The sequence below is a fragment of the Topomyia yanbarensis genome, chromosome 2, assembly GCF_030247195.1.
Source record: "Topomyia yanbarensis strain Yona2022 chromosome 2, ASM3024719v1, whole genome shotgun sequence".
Classification (NCBI taxonomy): Eukaryota; Metazoa; Arthropoda; class Insecta; order Diptera; family Culicidae; genus Topomyia; species Topomyia yanbarensis.
Window position 1 is genome coordinate 331,016,808 of NC_080671.1, and position 18,242 is coordinate 331,035,049.

The window sequence follows — 18,242 nt, forward strand, 5'->3', positions numbered from 1 at the left end:
TGTCCTTTTTGATTCGTATGGGATTTACAGGAGTGGACTATATTGTTAATATACAATATTTGATGTGAGGCTTACTTGGGTGCTCACTGTTTTCATACGTTATGAGGCTTACTTTTGTGCTCACCTCGCTAATGAACCTTTATATCACCAAAATGTAGCTGAGGTTTCAAACTAATAATTGGGACCTTTGACCGACAATTTTTTCTCATCTATCCACCTAAAGAGACGATTTGCTTAGTTAGGTCCGAATATGACAAAATCGGGGGCCAATAAAATCGGATCTTCACTGTATAACATAAATTGGGACTTTTGTTTCCATTAATATCAAATTTTGCCAAACACCAAGCAAAGCATTGTTTCTATATTCCAATGAAGAACTTATCGTTCCGTTTCGATGGACACACCAACATTTGATCGTCGCTTTCAGCAATATTTTGCCGAATTTTAATCAGCTGAAATTTGAATTTAATCCAATTAACAGATAAGCTTTGCTGATTTTTTTACAAGAGTTGTCCTACTGGAGTTGTAGGTTCTCGGAAGGGCTCCAAATCAGAATCACACACTATAATTGAAGATGAGAGTGGAAATGTCACCCGCTAAAATACTGCTCAAGGCCAATTGCCGTGATTCTGAATGTGATATTCATTTTACGATTCAGATATGCGCGGGCGTAGGGACTTCACGATCACATATCATCGTGAAAGAGTCGAGCGTTTGTACGTTAACGTGTTCGATCGCGTGGGCGTTTGTACGTCGTGTGTGCTTGCGTGTATGTAACTCCGCGTGTATTAATTCGATTTTATAACCGTCTGTCCTTTTGCATATTCGCGTGTGTTCCTGGATGGTCACGCGCGAATCCTGAATCTAATACTTAATTTGCGATATACGGTTCAGATGCTAGAAGAAAGTGTGTTCTTCCATATCACTAGACTTCCTGTTCATGTCTCTATGGAACGTGTTGTCTAGTGGATATGAGCGTCATTTTTTATTGGTCCAACTGAAAGCATGGACGTAGGCTGCTAAGACCGAAGGTAGAGTTTCCGGACGTTACCGACGCATTATCGCGCGAACCTGAGCGTTTGTAGGTTCCCGTTTCAGACCGCGTTTTTAAATTTATTAGTGCTAAAACATTCACTTAATCACCGGGGTGTTTTCATGTTCGCGAAACTGCGAGCTTTGGTGTGCGTGGAAGATCCCTCATATCGCTAGAGTTCCCGGTCATGTTACTATGGAACATTTTGATTAGTGAATATGAGCGTCAATTTTAGATTGGGGCCTTCCATATATCGTCGCTGTTGTGCTATCTTATGACAAACGCCATTTTGGGGTGAACTGAGTTAGATATGCCATGTTACTAAGTTTTAAAATCTCCATAAAGTCGCGTTTTCAGAATTTTGAAATTCTGCTGGGTTACTGAGATATAGCGAAACACGATTATGACAAGCGCCAATTTCTCGAGTGATCGAGTTGTGCTATCTTATGACAAAGAAAAAAGAGACAACATTCCTAGTTTGTTGGCTTGCTATAAGCCGAAAAGCTTATAGCAAGCCAACAGATGTCTCTGATGACATAGGTAATTGCTATGCAGATCAACCATAAGCATTAGCTAGGTTCTTGTCTCTGGAGCAAAACTTTTCCTACCATAGTTTTTTTTTGGAAATGGTTGGCTTATATATTCATGATTATTGAACAAATTTCCTTTTGAGATTTCCACTTGTTTTGGAAAGTATACCGAAATGTAGTGATGGATTATGCAAGAAGAACATTTGTTTCATCTAGTCACCTGTCAACAATAACATTGTTTGATATACATTGTCTCTAAATTGTCAATGAAACCAATTTTTGTTCATTGTTTTTCCTGCATAAAGGAGGAAAATTGGAAAAACTTTGTGTTCTAATACCATCATTTTGTAACCTGATATTGCTGCTATCGCATGGGAAAGTATGATATTGGACATAGTGATCTATAACGCATAATTTTACGAATCAGTTATAATTCATTTTTATATGAAATCTTCTGTACACATTTGTGACACGTCTTACATATTTTATCATCAATACACACTTATGACACGTATGTAAGCGACTTTAGTTTACATTTTAAGCAAAAACTGTAAATATAGTCAACCGATCTTCGCACAAATCGAGAGTTTACTTCAGAAAAGATAGAAGCATTGAATGCCTTCTCCGAAAAGCTTCTAACATTTATAAATTTTAAGATATTCAATCTCAAACTTTAAAAATCGTTTTTCTCGAAAAGTGCTAAATGGCGCTTGTCATAAGATAGCACAACAGCGACGATATCTCGTGGACAATTTAGAGGTGGGTAGGGGTCACGAGAAAGTCCATGCTTGTCCACAGGGAGAGGGAATGGCTAGGGATATGGGAAATGTCCACGTGAACTTTGCATTACATTTTTGTCTTGTTTAAGAAAGTGAAACAAATTTCATCAAATTGAAACGTTGGTTTAACTTCCATACAATACACTTTTTAAAGATTTTGAAATAGCTAAATCGCTTAGGCTTTGTCACATAAGTGAAAAACAATAACAAAATCGAATGAACAACATTTAGAAGAGGTGGTTAAATCATCGCACTGGAAACACACATTTTGAAACAAATTTACATCGCAGTATTGTGAACAGCCTTATAAATAGCATAGTGTGCGAATGTGCAGGTAGTATTATGTAAATTTAAAACATCGATGGCAACTATCATTCCACTATTTTTGGATTTGAAACCTGGTTAAAATTTCGAGCCAACTCAAGAATCTGACAATCTATTTAAATCAATTTTGTGTTATTATGATGAATTTTTAAAACGTAACTTCAATAGATCATAATGTCGTTCAGAAATGAGACATTTCCATGAAAATTTCTCAAAGAGATTCTTTAATATTCTGTGGTTGAAGTTTGAACGATTTTAATTATTTTACCCTAACAGATTGAAAACCAATTTTAGTTATGAAATCACCCAAACCAAATTTTGTAAAGTCCACGTAGGCATCGAATGGAGGGGGTAGGGGCAGTGATGCCACAAGTACAGATTTATCTGGAAAGGAACTGATTTTTGAAGCATTTTTGGTACAGATTACGGATTTTTGTAAAAAAGTACAGATTGGTACAGATTTTTTTTACATGACAGCAAGGTCAAATAATTTAACCCTGCGATGCATCCCAGTAAACAACAGGTAAACATTGAGTTAGACAGCAGTGATGGAAAGAATCTGAAGTGGAGCTGGTACTGATTGAGCTTGAACTGAAGCTGACATTAGAATGCGATATGCGAGAAACCTGCTTCCAGCAAATCAAAGGGATGATGTCAAAGAGAAAGACGAGCGAATCTTCTCGGAGTGCATACGTTTACTCTGAACTGCTCTATTTGAATTTCTGCAAGTAGGTTTCTAGCATCCTATTGATATTACTATCCCAATCTCAGCTTATTGCTGCCACTCTGTTGGCCACCTTTGGTTGCAAACAAAGTGGCAGCGAGTATTTGAGCTGGAGTTGATATTGACATTACCTAGTCAGACTCATCCGGAATTCTAACTGGTTTCTTGTAGAATTCCAGCTCAAATAATGGTTTTGTTTTCCCGAACGAAAAATATGTATAAGAAAAATGATTTTTTTCAAACAACCTTGTTATTGTTTGGGTACAGAATCCGGTTCAGATTTTTCTATAGAAGACTACAGATAGAAAAGATTGGTCAACTCCCGATACAGATTTAATTGTGGTAACACTTGGTAGGGGTGAGCGGTCGGTTAATGCTTGAGACCGCGTTTGTAAATTTATAGGTGCTTAGCTTGTGTTCACTAAATTACAGGAGTGTTTTAATGTCAGGCGAGATCGCAGGCGTAAGTATGCAAATGCATGTTCGCGTTTGTGACCAGATTTGTGTTATCGCGAAGGACACGAGCACTTGTACGTTTTGAATGAGAGATATTTTGAGTGTATATGAGAGAATAAGCAAGTAATTGTTTCAATGAGTATTAGTATGAATCTAATTTAAGATATAGTAATAAAAAGAAAAATAATATTCCGATTAAAGAAAAAAATCAAAGAGATCAAGTAAAAGCGTATAAATTGGCCGATAGTATTTTTGGTATACATGGAAAAGCAAACTACGAGAAGTACAGCAGAATACGACTGAGGAAGTAGAAGAAAAATACACATGTAACATGCAATCCAACTACTTGAACTCGTCTAGATGGCAGCAAATGATATTGATTTAACATCAACGACAATTGTTACTATGTTTCAATTGCAGCAAGGTTCTACTGTATCGATTTTGTTGGCTACTTTCGGCAAATTTAAGACTAAGAGAAACAAAAGCAATGAAATTGAAAGACGGATAGGTATTCTAGAGCGAATCAGTTATAAACTTGAAACGGAAAACTAGGACTAGGCAGGCTCATATGGACATGATCGAAAGGAAATGTGAAGAATCCTTCGCCTTCTGCTAAGTAGGAGTTGGGCGTTGCACCTAAGTCTACCGCATGGTCTTTGATAGAACATAACTCATCATCATGTTTTACCGCCGACGCCGATATGAGCCTGTCTAGTCCTAGTTTTCCGTTCTAAGTTTATAACTGATGCGCTTTAGAATACCTATCCGTCTTTCAATTAAATTGCTTTCGTTTCTCTTAGTCTTAAATTTGGTGAAAATAGCCAACAAAATAGATACAATTAACGACAATTTCATTGGTCATGGGTGCGTATCGTCTTCGTATCTTCAGAAAGCGATACTAACTTTTTGTCAGCATAGATTAGCGCCGGCTTGACGCTAAATCCCTAAAACTAAAACACACTTTGTGTTTCAATCGAACGACTGGTCAAACGTGATGTCCCTTCCGAGCAGACGTTCTGTTTATGCCGATAAGACACAGTGAAGCCGAAACTTTTCTTGGGCTTAGCAGGCCTATGCGAAAGCACTATGCTATATTTCACCCTAAGTAGAAAATTAGGTAAACACCAAAATTTCTCACTAGGGCGAAAATTTTTGGGACATCACGCTTGACCAGTTGTTCGATTAAAACACAGAGTGTGTTTTAGTTTAAGGGGTTTAGCGTCAAACCGGCGCTAATCTATTCCGACAAAAAGTTAGTGTCGGTTTCTGAAGAGACGAAGTCGAAACGCACCCATGATTAACAAGTTAGGATTTGTGTCCTTCATATACAAAGACAGGTTTTACCAAAAAATTTCGCCCTGGTGAGTAATTTTAGTGTTAACCTAATTTTCTACTGAGGGTGAAATATAGCATAGGACAATTTTCATTTTGGTAATATTTATCATGCTGACCGAGAATGATTCATGTGCGTCGGTAAACTTATCGCACCTTAATTTATCCTATCCGATCTTCTCGAATGACTCGATACAAATTACACCGGAAAAAAGTGATCAACGAATCCTAGGAATGATTACCCACTATTCTGTCATATACGTCAGTTCTGCATCCATTCCCTGACTCAGCTGTCGCAAATACTTAGACGAACACATACACAAATAGACAGACGACTTCCAAATAACAATTGTACACTAGTATTAAAAACTACAATTACTACTACACTAACGCTAATAAACTTTCCTTAATTAGTCACTGCACGATGATGCAGCCAACTAGCGTTCGCAATGTTCCAGATGTATTTGGAATCATCCAGATTTTTCTCGTTGAACAGACATTTGTTCAAGCCAGACATTCTGCCAGATTTTTTTTAATTTTGCCAGAATGTTCCAGATATTCTGAATTCTACGTTACATTTCAGAGAGAATGCCATTATGCCAGATTAATCTGGCATAGCAAGTTTTTTTAAGTTTCTAGCGCAAAGACAAACCTCTCATTCTACCAGATTTTTAAACTATAGAGATTGTTACACACAAATTTTGGAAATCTGGGTCATACTTTCCCAAACAAAACTCGATGAATGTTCTATGAAGATCAAACTGTATGCCAAATTTCGATGACTTTAAGGTCACTGTTAAGTGACAGATTTTGCCAGACATTTTTGTTTGAACTGCCAGATTTTCTTTGAAAAATAGTGGTAACCCTGACGCCAATCGCTAAATCGACACACATTCCACGTAGCAGGTTACAATTTGACTTTTTAAATAGATTAAGAAATTATCATTAGGACCACACTGTGTCCGTTGATATTAATTATAAATAAACCGCACGCACTACTGACTTCCTCCAATGTTGGAACCGAAAGAACATTCAGGGTGTCGCTGAGCCTGACTCAGCGCGGATGATACCGAAAAACCAAAGCCCTTCCAATGACTGCGACAGCGATGGATGGTTTGTTGCGCGACGTTATATTCACACCGTTGTGATGAAATACCTTGAGTGAGCGCCTGCAACCCTTCTGCGTAAGTGACCCACTCGTCTCGGATGTCAACCTGGACTAGACGTTTGTACGGCTCATGTACGTACACGTTACATGACACAAACACTGCATATCTAGCTGGTGGGAAATAATAAACAAATACGACACAAACAAATGGGATTGTTTTCAACCAAGAAACTGCATTAGTATTCCTGAGACCGGTCGACAAGAACTCACTTGGAAGGCCATCACTCACACATTTTGATGTAGTGAGCAGAGTAGGAGTTAGGGATTGGGAACGGGAATGAGAAAGTCTAGCGGTAATTATCAATTTGCCAAAGACACACAATGACTAACTGAAAAAACTACTTTTTTCGTTTTCCAAGATGGCCGCTTTTCCAAGCTTTCTCAGCTGAACCTTAAGCTGTTGGACAATACTTGCAAATACGGCCACAGCAAAAGCCAATCCACGTCGAGATGAACCCACAATTGGGCCACGTCGGCACTCACAGACTAGTGCTTGATCGTTAGTTTGGGCAGATGCAGAGTATGAAAAAACAACACATAAAAGAAAGACCACACGCCTTCTCGATCGCCTCGATGCACCACTATCGAGGCGTAATGCATTACGCATCTTAAACCAATTGTTGCTGATTTTACAGCCATCTGTGACTTTTAGCCATGCCGTTTTCAACGTCTTAATAACTTCAACGTCCACAGGTTGTAACATCCTTGTGCAGTTTGCATACAAGCAGATAATAATAATGACAATCTTTTCTGCTGTTTCCCATGGCGTGCGGGAAGAGTGTTTATCGACCGGAAGCGGAACACTTCTCCTTTTACCAGCTAAGGATGCTTAAGATATGTTTGATGTCCCTGATCAACTTTATACAGATGTTACGGTAGCTACGACCGAATCTACAACTACCCTCGGGCGTAGCGTCATCACTGCGAATGACAATGGCAGGCGAGACAGTTCGAGGGCGATCGATCATAAGACCGAGAGCAAGTCATCCTAAACCGGCAGATAATATAAAAGCGCAGACTTTTACACGTGAAATTATCCAATGGCAATCTATTGTTTGCCATTTGTTAGTAGGATTGGTGTTAAACACGTTATTATAGACTACGAAATATCACTATTATTTACTTAAAACAGATATTGCATGAATTGAATCAGATGAGCATATAACTGTTGGATTAATATAACACTCGTTTACCCGGATTACTCAAACATAGGGACTATGGATTAGTTTAAGTCCGACGGAGCGACAGCCATGTCGAACCGCTCGCTTCTTGAAGTGATGTGGCGTAGCCACATTAATATTATGAATAAACTAATTTATTTTGAACCTTCAACAGCTTCAAAATTATGCCGAATGACCTTACTTCTCGCACAGTCTAAACTTATTTACCTGTAGATAAAAAAATGGCGAATGATGATGTGATCACTTCTCAAAATTATTCCAAATGGCTGTTATGCCAAATGACCGTTATCCTGGAGATGAGGTAAATTATGCCAAATGTCCGTTATTCCAAATGACCTTCAGTGTGATTAGTTCATAATTTTAAGATTAAGCCAAATGATCATTACGCCCCAAATAACCGTTATACAACTGTTCGTTATGCTAAACGTCCTTATGCCCAATAACTTGTAACCTCTAGACTAGCTCAGTGGGTGGTTGGAGGGAATTATGCTCACTACACTGGTCTACATTCAGGACTTTATTTGTACTCACCGCGGAACTCATTCACTTCGGGAACTGCTGGAAACCGGACCATCAATCGCTGCTGCAACCATGGTGGACAACTGAAAGATAAAGCAATATTTTAATAAAAGCGGAAACCGCGAATGCTCTTTCAGCGGAAATATCCAAGAAGGATGGTTGACAACTTCTTTCGAATCCGGAAGCCGATTCAATGTGGTGGTGTTATCGTGCGGACAATGTTATAAGTGAGAAAATACAGCTAATTGACTAATCCATGTGCAGTTGTATTAGTGCGAGATTGAGGTTAAATCGGGTGGAATTTTTGCCAAATGAGGTTAAATCAGATGGCGAATTGTAAACATCGCGTTATCTGTATGTTGTCTATACACATTACAACTGTGTTGGTGTCCTAGACGTCAAATAAGTCAATACAGAAATTCTGCTTTACACATATAGTTTATTACCAATTAATTTTGTTGGTGTTGGTGCAGGTTTTACAGTAGCCGACAAACAGTCAACACGAACAGCAAAGGTGAATTCTGGTTGATCTGGGTGCACTGGTGGCAGGAAAACGGCCCAGAATTTTTAAGATGACAAACCTGCCGACCTCGCATTGGCCTGAAGTTTAACCAATGGTGACGATATCCCCATGGCGCTATTACCCAAAATGGCGGCGGCCTTTCCAGCGCGTCAATGTTAGGGTTCTTTTACAAGGACTCTCGGTTCCCGAATCGATTCGCTTTAGGGTTTGTTGTCAGTAGCGCGCTTTCTGTGAATATATTCTTTGGACGTAGTCCGAAGCTGGAAATAAAAAGGCCCGCTGGGGACGCTAAGCACATATTATCAAATATTTCACCCTGGCCCACACCAACTTTTAACCCGTTTCATGTAGCAATTTTACTTTTTTTACTTGATTTTAACTGAATTTCAAGTTCTTCGTTTGTGACACGGTTAAGAATAGACAATTTATTTTAACTACTAGGACAATACGTTAACACTATTATACTAGCCATCTTATTAATTTTCACATTCTGTTTTAGCACAGTAATTTTTACTCTTTGTTCAATCTAACTATTCTTTAATCTACAACAAAGAACATTATTAGCATAATACATAATTTACAAAAAGTACAAAACATGAATTTAATACACAGGAAAAAACCGAGTGAAGCATGACTGCAATGCTTCTGACGCCGTCAGCTATAACTTTAGAAAAACCGACTATAATAGCATTATTGACTTCCTGTCGAATATCCACTGGACTGAAATTCTCGACAATGATTATGCAACATTGCAGTGCAGACCTTCTATCGATCGCTATGTACCCAAAAGAAGTGGCCTTCAATCTAAGCACCCAACGTGGCACACTGCCGAGCTGAGACGGTTAAAAGCGACTAATGGCGATTTCGCTTGAACCTGAAACTGAGTCAGGTTCTAACCCCAACCGCTGTCAGTTCATACATTTTGACAGCAGTTGGGGTTAGGAACTGACTCAGTTTTGCCTCAAACGAAAACCACATAAGAGAGCCGTTCTGAAGAAGTACTCCAAGTTTGGTAGATACGTGCTGCGACAACACTACGTTCATGTTAAACAAGTCTATAAAAAGACATCGAATCGTTGCTATGCCGATTACTTGCGAAACGTGCAACGTAAGTTGAAGTCCGAACCTAAAACATTCTGTAAGCATGTAAACTAGCAAAGAAAGGAATCCGGGTTGCCTTCAACGATGAGCTATGGAGGAAGTATGAGCTCTAGATTACAGGAGATTTGCCAACTATTCTCTGAAAAGTTCGCGAGTGTTTTCTCCAACGAGAAGCTGACACCGACCCAGGCTTCACGCGCGGCTCTCAATGTACCTCAATCATACCAGTCTTTGAACTCTATCAATATCAACAATAATATGGTACAACTGGCGATTGGCAAAATGAAGGCTTCAACATCGGCAGGTCCAGATGGTATACCAATTATTATTAAAAAAAATGCTCTGCCGGTCTAATTGAACCACTTTGTCATCTGTTTCAATTGTCGCTAACAACCGGAGTATTTCCCGAACCCTGGAAATCCTTCTTCATGTTTCCAGTTCACAAAAAGGTGATAAAAAGGTAGTTGACAACTACCGTGGTATTACAACGCTAAGCGTAGTTCCTAAGCTGTTTGAAATGGCTGTGTTGGAACCCATCTCCAGCCACTGCAAACAGTATATCTCCGAGACTCAGCATGGATTTATGCCGAAACGCTCAACATCTACGAATCTTTTGTCGTTCACAACATATGTGACAGATGCCATGTCGGACGGCCTTCAAACTGACGTTATCTACACGGACCTTTCAGCTGCTTTTTACAAGATTAATCACGCTATTGCAATGGCAAAGTTAGATAGACTTGGCTTTGGTACTAATATTCTCCGTTGGATGCAATCGTATCTCAGTGATCGTCGTCTAGAAATCAAGATAGGTGATTGTGTATCCGAAGAGTTCTTCGCTTCATCTGCTATTCCGCAAGGCAGCCATCTCAATTCATTGATTTTTCTTCTATATTTCAATGACGTCAACTTTTGTTTAGAAGGACCACGGTTGTCTTTCGCCGACGACCTCAAGTTATACCACAGCATCCGGAATACTGATGATGCAGCTTTCCTTCAACGCCAACTGGTAACCTTTGCGGAATGGTGCGAGATCAACCGAATGACCCTAAACCCCAAGAAATGTACGGTCATTACGTTCTCGAGGAAAAAAACGCCAATTCGATTCGAATACTGTCCACGATTGACAGAGCGAATTGTGTCAAAGATCTCGGAGTTTTTCTCGATGAACAACTGACGTTTAAACAGCATATCAGCTATATTGTCACAAAGGTATCACGCTGTTTGAGGTTCATAATGAGAATATCTAAGCACTTTTCAGATATTTACTGCCTGGAAATCTCTCTACTGCTCACTCGTTCGATCAACACTAGAATATTGTTCAGTTGTGTGGAACCCTCATTATCTCAACGGTGTCCATCGGATTGAGACAGTACAGCGCAGATTTGTTCGGTTTGCCCTTCGTCGATTGCCTTGAAGCAAACCTTACCAGCTGCCAAGTTACGAAAGCCGGGGTTTGCTTATTGGACTCGATACATTGCAAGTGTGGCGGGATCTATTCCGTGCTATGACGATTTTGGATATTTTGCAAGATCGAATTGACTGCCCCGAGCTTCTCAATGCGACAAATATAAACGTTCGCCCTCGCGCTCTCGGAATAATTTATTCCTCCGATTACCTCTTCGCTGGACTAACTATGGAGTTAACGGTGCCATCATTGGTTTGCAGCGGACCTTCAACAGAGTGTCATCCGAGTTTGATCTTCACATTCCACGTAGCAGATTACAATTTGACATTTTAAATGGATTATGAAATTATCATTATTTTTTTTTTTTCCATACGTTTATTTGACACGGCATTTGCAAAAGCTTTTTACGCCAGTTTCTTTTTTTACATAGCACGTTACAAAAATCCTTAAGACTAATTTTAACTATACTAGTACTTTGTCTAAAACTAACACTGAAATCACTTTATTGTTTGCTTTTTTCCTTACATTGTTGTATTTCATAATGATCTAGTATTTTCGGGTGCATTTATTTACTTTTTTTTCTGTTTTTGTCTAAATTTAAAAACTAAATATTCTAGGATACTTTAATTGGTGAATGATTAGCCTTGGATGAGAGTATGAGGAGATGAATTTAATTAAATTTTGACAGACGCTGTTTTTAGAAAATGATAGATAAGTTCCATGTATAGAGGATCGCGATACGCCAGGATGTCTCTAACAGGAACATGGATTGGTCTTCCTCGGACTTGTAAAGAATCTACTAATTGTGATCTGGCTTCACGATATTCAGTGCAGGACCAAACAACATGCTCAATGTCGTGGTAACCTTCTCCACAAGCACAATGATTACCCTCAGCGAGCCCAATACGACGGAGATGCGCATCTAAAGTATAATGATTGGACATGAGCCTAGACATCACACGGATGAAGTCCCGACTTACATCCAATCTTTTGAACCATGCCCTCGTTGATACTTTAGGGATAATTGAGTGTAGCCATCGTCCCATATCTCCATTGTCCCAAGATTTTTGCCAACTAGCAAGTGTCCTCTGTCGAGAAGCGCTATAAAATTCATTGTAAGCGATGGGTCTTTCATATATTTCACCATCTAGTGCACCAATCTTGGCTAAATTATCAGCTTTCTCATTGCCCGCAATAGAGCAATGGGCAGGGAGCCACACTAGGGTAAATTTATAACATTTTCTTGTCAGGTTACTCAGAGATTCTCGTATCTTCCCCAAAAAGAATGGATCGTGATTATCAATCCTCTTTGAGCGTAGAGCTGCAATTGTGCTGAGACTATCAGTGAGGATAAAGTAATGGTTCGGGGGTAAAGTATTAATTATTTGAAAACTATAGTGAACTGCTGCTAGTTCCGCTATATAAACAGAGGCGGGTTCTGCAAGTTTGAGAGAAATTGAAAAATTATTGTTGAAAATACCGAAACCAGTGGCCTCACTGATTCGTGACCCATCAGTGTAAAACATTTTAAGGCAGTCTATGTGTTGATATTTACTTGTGAATATTTTAGGGATCTCCCGCGAGCGTAGATGATCCGGAATTCCACGAATCTCTGCTTGCATGGACGTGTCGAAGAATAAAGTGGATTCAGGAATATCTAGTATATTGACGTATGTGTGAACATACCTAGCAGGCGTTATTTCTTGTGACATGTGATTGAAATACACTGTCATGAATCTGGTTTGGGGTTGAAGCTCGACAAGTCTTTCAAAATTTTCAATTACCAGTGGGTTCATAACCTCACATCGAATAAGTAAACGAGAAGAGAGATCCCAGAACCGGTCTTTTAAAGGAAGAACTCCCGCTAGTACTTCAAGACTCATTGTATGGGTCGACTGCATGCAACCTAAGGCAATTCGTAAACAGCGATACTGTATCCGTTCCAGTTTAATAATGTGAGTGTTCGCAGCTGAACGGAAACAGATGCACCCATATTCCATTACTGAAAGTATTGTTGTTTGATACAATCTTATCATGTCACTTGGATGAGAACCCCACCATGATCCAGTTATTGTTCGCAGAAAATTTATCCTTTGTTGGCATTTCGTTATTAGATACCTAATGTGGCCTCCCCATGTGCCTTTAGAATCGAACCAAATTCCAAGGTATTTAAAAGTCAGGACTTGGGATATCGTTCTACCAACCAACTGAAGCTGAAGCTGAGCTGGATCACGCTTCCTTGAGAAAACGACCAACTCTGTTTTCTCCGTAGAGAAATCGATGCCCAGCTTTAAAGCCCAAATTGATAACTTATCCAAGCTATCTTGCAATGGTTGTTGTAAATTTATAGCTTTTAGTCCTGTGGCAGAAACCACCCCATCATCTGCAAGTTGTCTTAAAGTGCATGGGCTGACAATACAATTATCAATGTCATTCACGTAAAAATTATAGAGAAGGGGGCTTAGACAAGAGCCTTGTGGGAGGCCCATGTAACTTATTCTGAGTGTCGCCAAATCGCCATATGAAAAATGCATGTGCTTTTCTGACAATAAATTGTATAAATAATTATTTAATATCGGTGAAAGACCACATTGATGTAGCTTCTCCGAGAGAACATCAATGGAGACTGAGTCGAATGCTCCTTTTATGTCTAAGAACACAGACGCCATTTGTTCTTTTTTTGCGTAAGCGAGTTGGATTTCTGACGAAAGTAGCGCCAGACAATCATTCGTTCCCTTTCCCCTCCGAAAACCAAACTGGGTATCTGATAGCAAGCCGTTCGCCTCAACCCAATTGTCGAGACGTCGTAGGATAATTTTTTCCAACAATTTCCTGATACAGGATAGCATTGCAATCGGTCGATACGAGTTATGATCGGAGGCTGGCTTTCCCGGTTTTGGAATAGCGATAACTCTCACTTGTCTCCAGTCGTGCGGCACAATGTTCTGCTCAAGAAGCTTATTGAATAAATTCAACAAGCGTCTTTTTGCTAGGTCAGGCAGATTCTTCACCAAGTTGAATTTAATTCTGTCTAGTCCCGGAGCATTATTGTTGCATGAGAGGAGTGCAATTGAGAATTCCATCATTGTCAAAGGCGAATCTATGAAATCGTTACTTGTGGGAGCATCGCGAGTGATTTTCTGCGCAGGAGCAGAGTCGGGACAAATTTTCTTGGCGAAATTAAATATCCAACGATTCGAAAAATCTTCGCTTTCATTAGTCACGTTTCGATTCCTCATTCTTCTGGCTGTGTTCCAAAGAGTACTCATTGATGTTTCTCTTGACAAGCCACCAACGAAGCGTCTCCAATAACTAGACTTTTTGGCACGACGTATACTGTCAAATTTGTTTTGCAAAATGAAATAATTTTCAAAGTTCTCACGTATACCCCCTTTCTGTTTCATAATTTCTTTGTAGGCAACTTGTTTAGCTTCATATGCATCAGAGCACTCTTTGTCCCACCAAGGATTAGGCGGGCGTCTATTTATTGTCATTCCAGGATTGCATTTCGTTTGGGCTTGTTCTGCTGCTTCAATAATTAAACCCGCTAAGAATTCATATTCTTCGGTAGGGGGTAGCTCTTCTGTAGAAGCAAGAGAAGTGGAAATTAATGTTTCGTATGTTTTCCAATCAATATTTCGTGTTAAGTCATAAGGAACATTGATTGAATTCGTAAGGCCTAATTCACTGTTAATTGAAACAACGATTGGCAAATGATCGCTACCGTGAGGATCAGGTACAACCTTCCACGTGCAATCTAACCGAAGTGATGTCGAGCACAGAGACAGATCTAATGCACTTGGACGTGCAGGAGGTCTGGGGATGCGTGTTGTTTCGCCAGTATTTAAAACTGTCATATTAAATTCGTCACACACATTGTATATCAAAGAGGATCGATTATCATTGTAGAGGGAACCCCACAATACTCCGTGCGAGTTGAAGTCTCCCAGTATCAGACGCGGAGCAGCCATGGATTCCACTACCTCAAAAATTTGATGTTGTCCAATTTGAACTTTGGGAGGTATATATATAGAAGCGATAGACATGTCTTTGCCTTTAATGTTCGTTTGGACAGCTACAGCCTCAATGCCCGCAAACAAGGGGATGTTAATTCTATAGAAAGAATAGCACTTTTTAATTCCTAGAAGCACTCCTCCATACGGGGTGTCTCGGTCTAGTCGAATAATGTTGAAATCATTTAAGTTGAAATTAATGTTTGAGGTAAGCCATGTTTCACATAGAGCAAAAGCATCGCATTTCAAATTATGCAGTAAAATTTTTAAGGAATCAATTTTAGGTATGATACTTCTGCAATTCCACTGTAAAACAGTGATGGAATCTTTCATTGGAGGAGGTGAATTACCCATTGAAAGATACAATCGCTGCAAGGATGGGCCATTGAGCAATCAGCTGCTCTAAAAATGTTCTAATTGTTGGGAGGAAAGCTGAAAGTATACTCTTTAGTGGTTCAGAAATATTGAATGCTTTAAAAATCCAATCAATAATTTCAGAAAATTTCAATAATCCTACCCCCGGCTGAGGCTCAGAGGAAGTCGAAATTTTATTATTTCCAGTAATGGTGTTCTGTTTGGATTGTACGTTCCCAAAACCGGGCGGAATTGATTTCGGTTTTGAATCGGAATTTTTCGGTTTTGGGCGCAGTTTATCTATTGGTGGAGAAATTTTAAGGCCCTTTCTTGGCAGCTTGGGAAAAGAAGACTGTTTTCTTTTTCTGGAATTTCCGGGTAAAACAAATGATGTACCTTCGCACGCTCCGTCAGAGTCAGACTGTTCCGAAAATAGAGATGTGTAAGTGTTTTTTAAGAAAATGGGTTTAGGGGTAGCATTTTTCAACATTTCTGCATAGGAGCGCTTAGACCTCTCCTTCAAGGATCGTTTAATTTTATCCTCACGCAATTTATAAATGGGGCATGCAGGGAGCTCATGTGAGTTTTCTCCGCACATTAAACATTTTTCTGAATTTTCATTGCATGTATCCTCTTGATGAAAACCCCCACATTTGCCACACCGTGCCTTATTGGAACAATAAGTGGCTGTGTGGCCAAGCTGTTTGCAATTAAGGCAATTCATTACACGAGGAATAAAAAGGCGAACAGGGAGACGAATCTTATCGATAATGACATAGTTGGGCAGCGCAGACCCAGCGAAAGTCACTCGAAATGAGTCAGACAGTCGATAAACTTTTTTATCTCCTTCGTGTGATACTGAATGCAATTGCTTGCATTCAAGTATTTTTACGTCTTTAAGTATGGTGTCTTTGAAACGACCAACCCCATGCTTAATTATGTCATCAACAGTCAAACTCGATTCTGTGATGACCCCATCAATTTCAATTTCCTTTGAAGGAATATACGCTCTATACTCACGCGTAAAAAGCTCGCAAGAAGCAATTGCATTGGCTTGTTTGAGACTACCAACGACAATGCGTATTTTATCTTTATTGACTTTGACGATCTCTTTTACATCCGAGAATCGCGAAGTCAAATCTTTAGAAATTTGAATAATATTTAGCGCCTTTACTTTACGCCTAATAAATACAATCCATGGTCCCGTTGACGACTCTGGGTAAATTTTAATTCTAGTCGGATTTACATTTTCAGCATAAGGCTTAGGGGGAGGGTCTGTTACTCGTTCTCCCATCTCTTCATCCATTTTACCTAGCAAGAAAAACTATCACAAAAAGGAATGAAAAATATACCTGTAGAACACACCTCATGTGTTACGTTGTAAACTCGGTGCCCGTTGTTTGACAATGTGACACTTGCTGTCCTTCTTCGTCGCGTTGCTTCTTCAGTAGAGAAATAGGCCTACCTGCAACACTTCAAAACTCTCTCCGGTTAAGCTGCTCGTCGGTATCACCACCACAAGCGCGCTCTCTCCGTTTCCACCACGGCGGTAGACAAATGTGTCTACCTGTGGCTTGCTGCGAAAATCCCACTGTCGATACGGCACTTTTCGGTGCCACTTGTTTTCCTTATTCGTCGCACCACTTCTGCGGTAGACGAATAGAGCAAATGGGTCTACCTGTGACGCTTCCCCTCTCGTCGATTAGAATTGCCCGACGACACCAATACAATATATTTTTTCTGTGTGTACAGGCACGATCACTGTCGATTTCTGCCACCGCGGTAGGCAAATTCGTCTACCCGCGGTTTGCTGTCAAAACACCGAGGATGCCGTTGACCTCGCCTCCGACGTATCAACTGTCGACTCACACTTAACAAACTGGTCTCTCTCTCTCTCTCTCTCTCTCTCTCCCACAAAAACGCATACAGCGTCTCGCACTCCGTCACTCTCTCGAGAACAAAACCTTCCACCTGGAGGCACAACCGTCTCGGCCGGTTGCAAAAACTGTTATGGATGAAATTATCATTAGGACCACACTGTGTTTGTTGATATTAATTATAAATAAACCGCACGCACTACTGACTTCCTCCAAAGTTGGAACCGAAAGAACATTCAGGGTAGTCGCTGAGCCTGACTCAGCGCGGATGATACCGAAAAACCAAAGCCCTTCCAATGACTGCGACAGCGATGGATGGTTTGTTGCGCGACGTTATATTCACACCGTTCTGATGAAATACCTTGGGTGAGCGCCTGCAACCCTTCTGCGTAAGGCCGCTTACAGAGTGGCGGCGAGAAGCTGAGCTGGCGCTGATGCTGACATTAGAATGCGAGATGCGAGAAACCTGCTTGCTGCAAACCAAACGGATGATGTCAGAGTGAAAGCTGAGCGGATCGGCGCCGACTGCCTGTTTTTACTCTGACAGGTTCCATTTGATATGCAGTAAGCAGGTTTCTCGCATTCTGCTGTCAGTACCAGCCCCTGGTCAGCTTCTCGCGGCCACTCTGTAAGTGACCCACTCGTCTCGGATGTCAACCTGGACTAGACGTTTGTACGGCTCATGTACATACACGTTACATGACACAAACACTGCATAACTAGCTGGTGGGAAATAATAAACAAATACGACACAAACAAATGGGATTGTTTTCAACCAAGAAACTGCATTAGTATTCGTGAGACCGGTCGACAAGAACTCACTTGGAAGGCCATCACTCACACATTTTGATGTTGTGAGCAGAGTAGGAGTTAGGGATTGGGAACGGGAATGAGAAAGTCTAGCGGTAATTATCAATTTG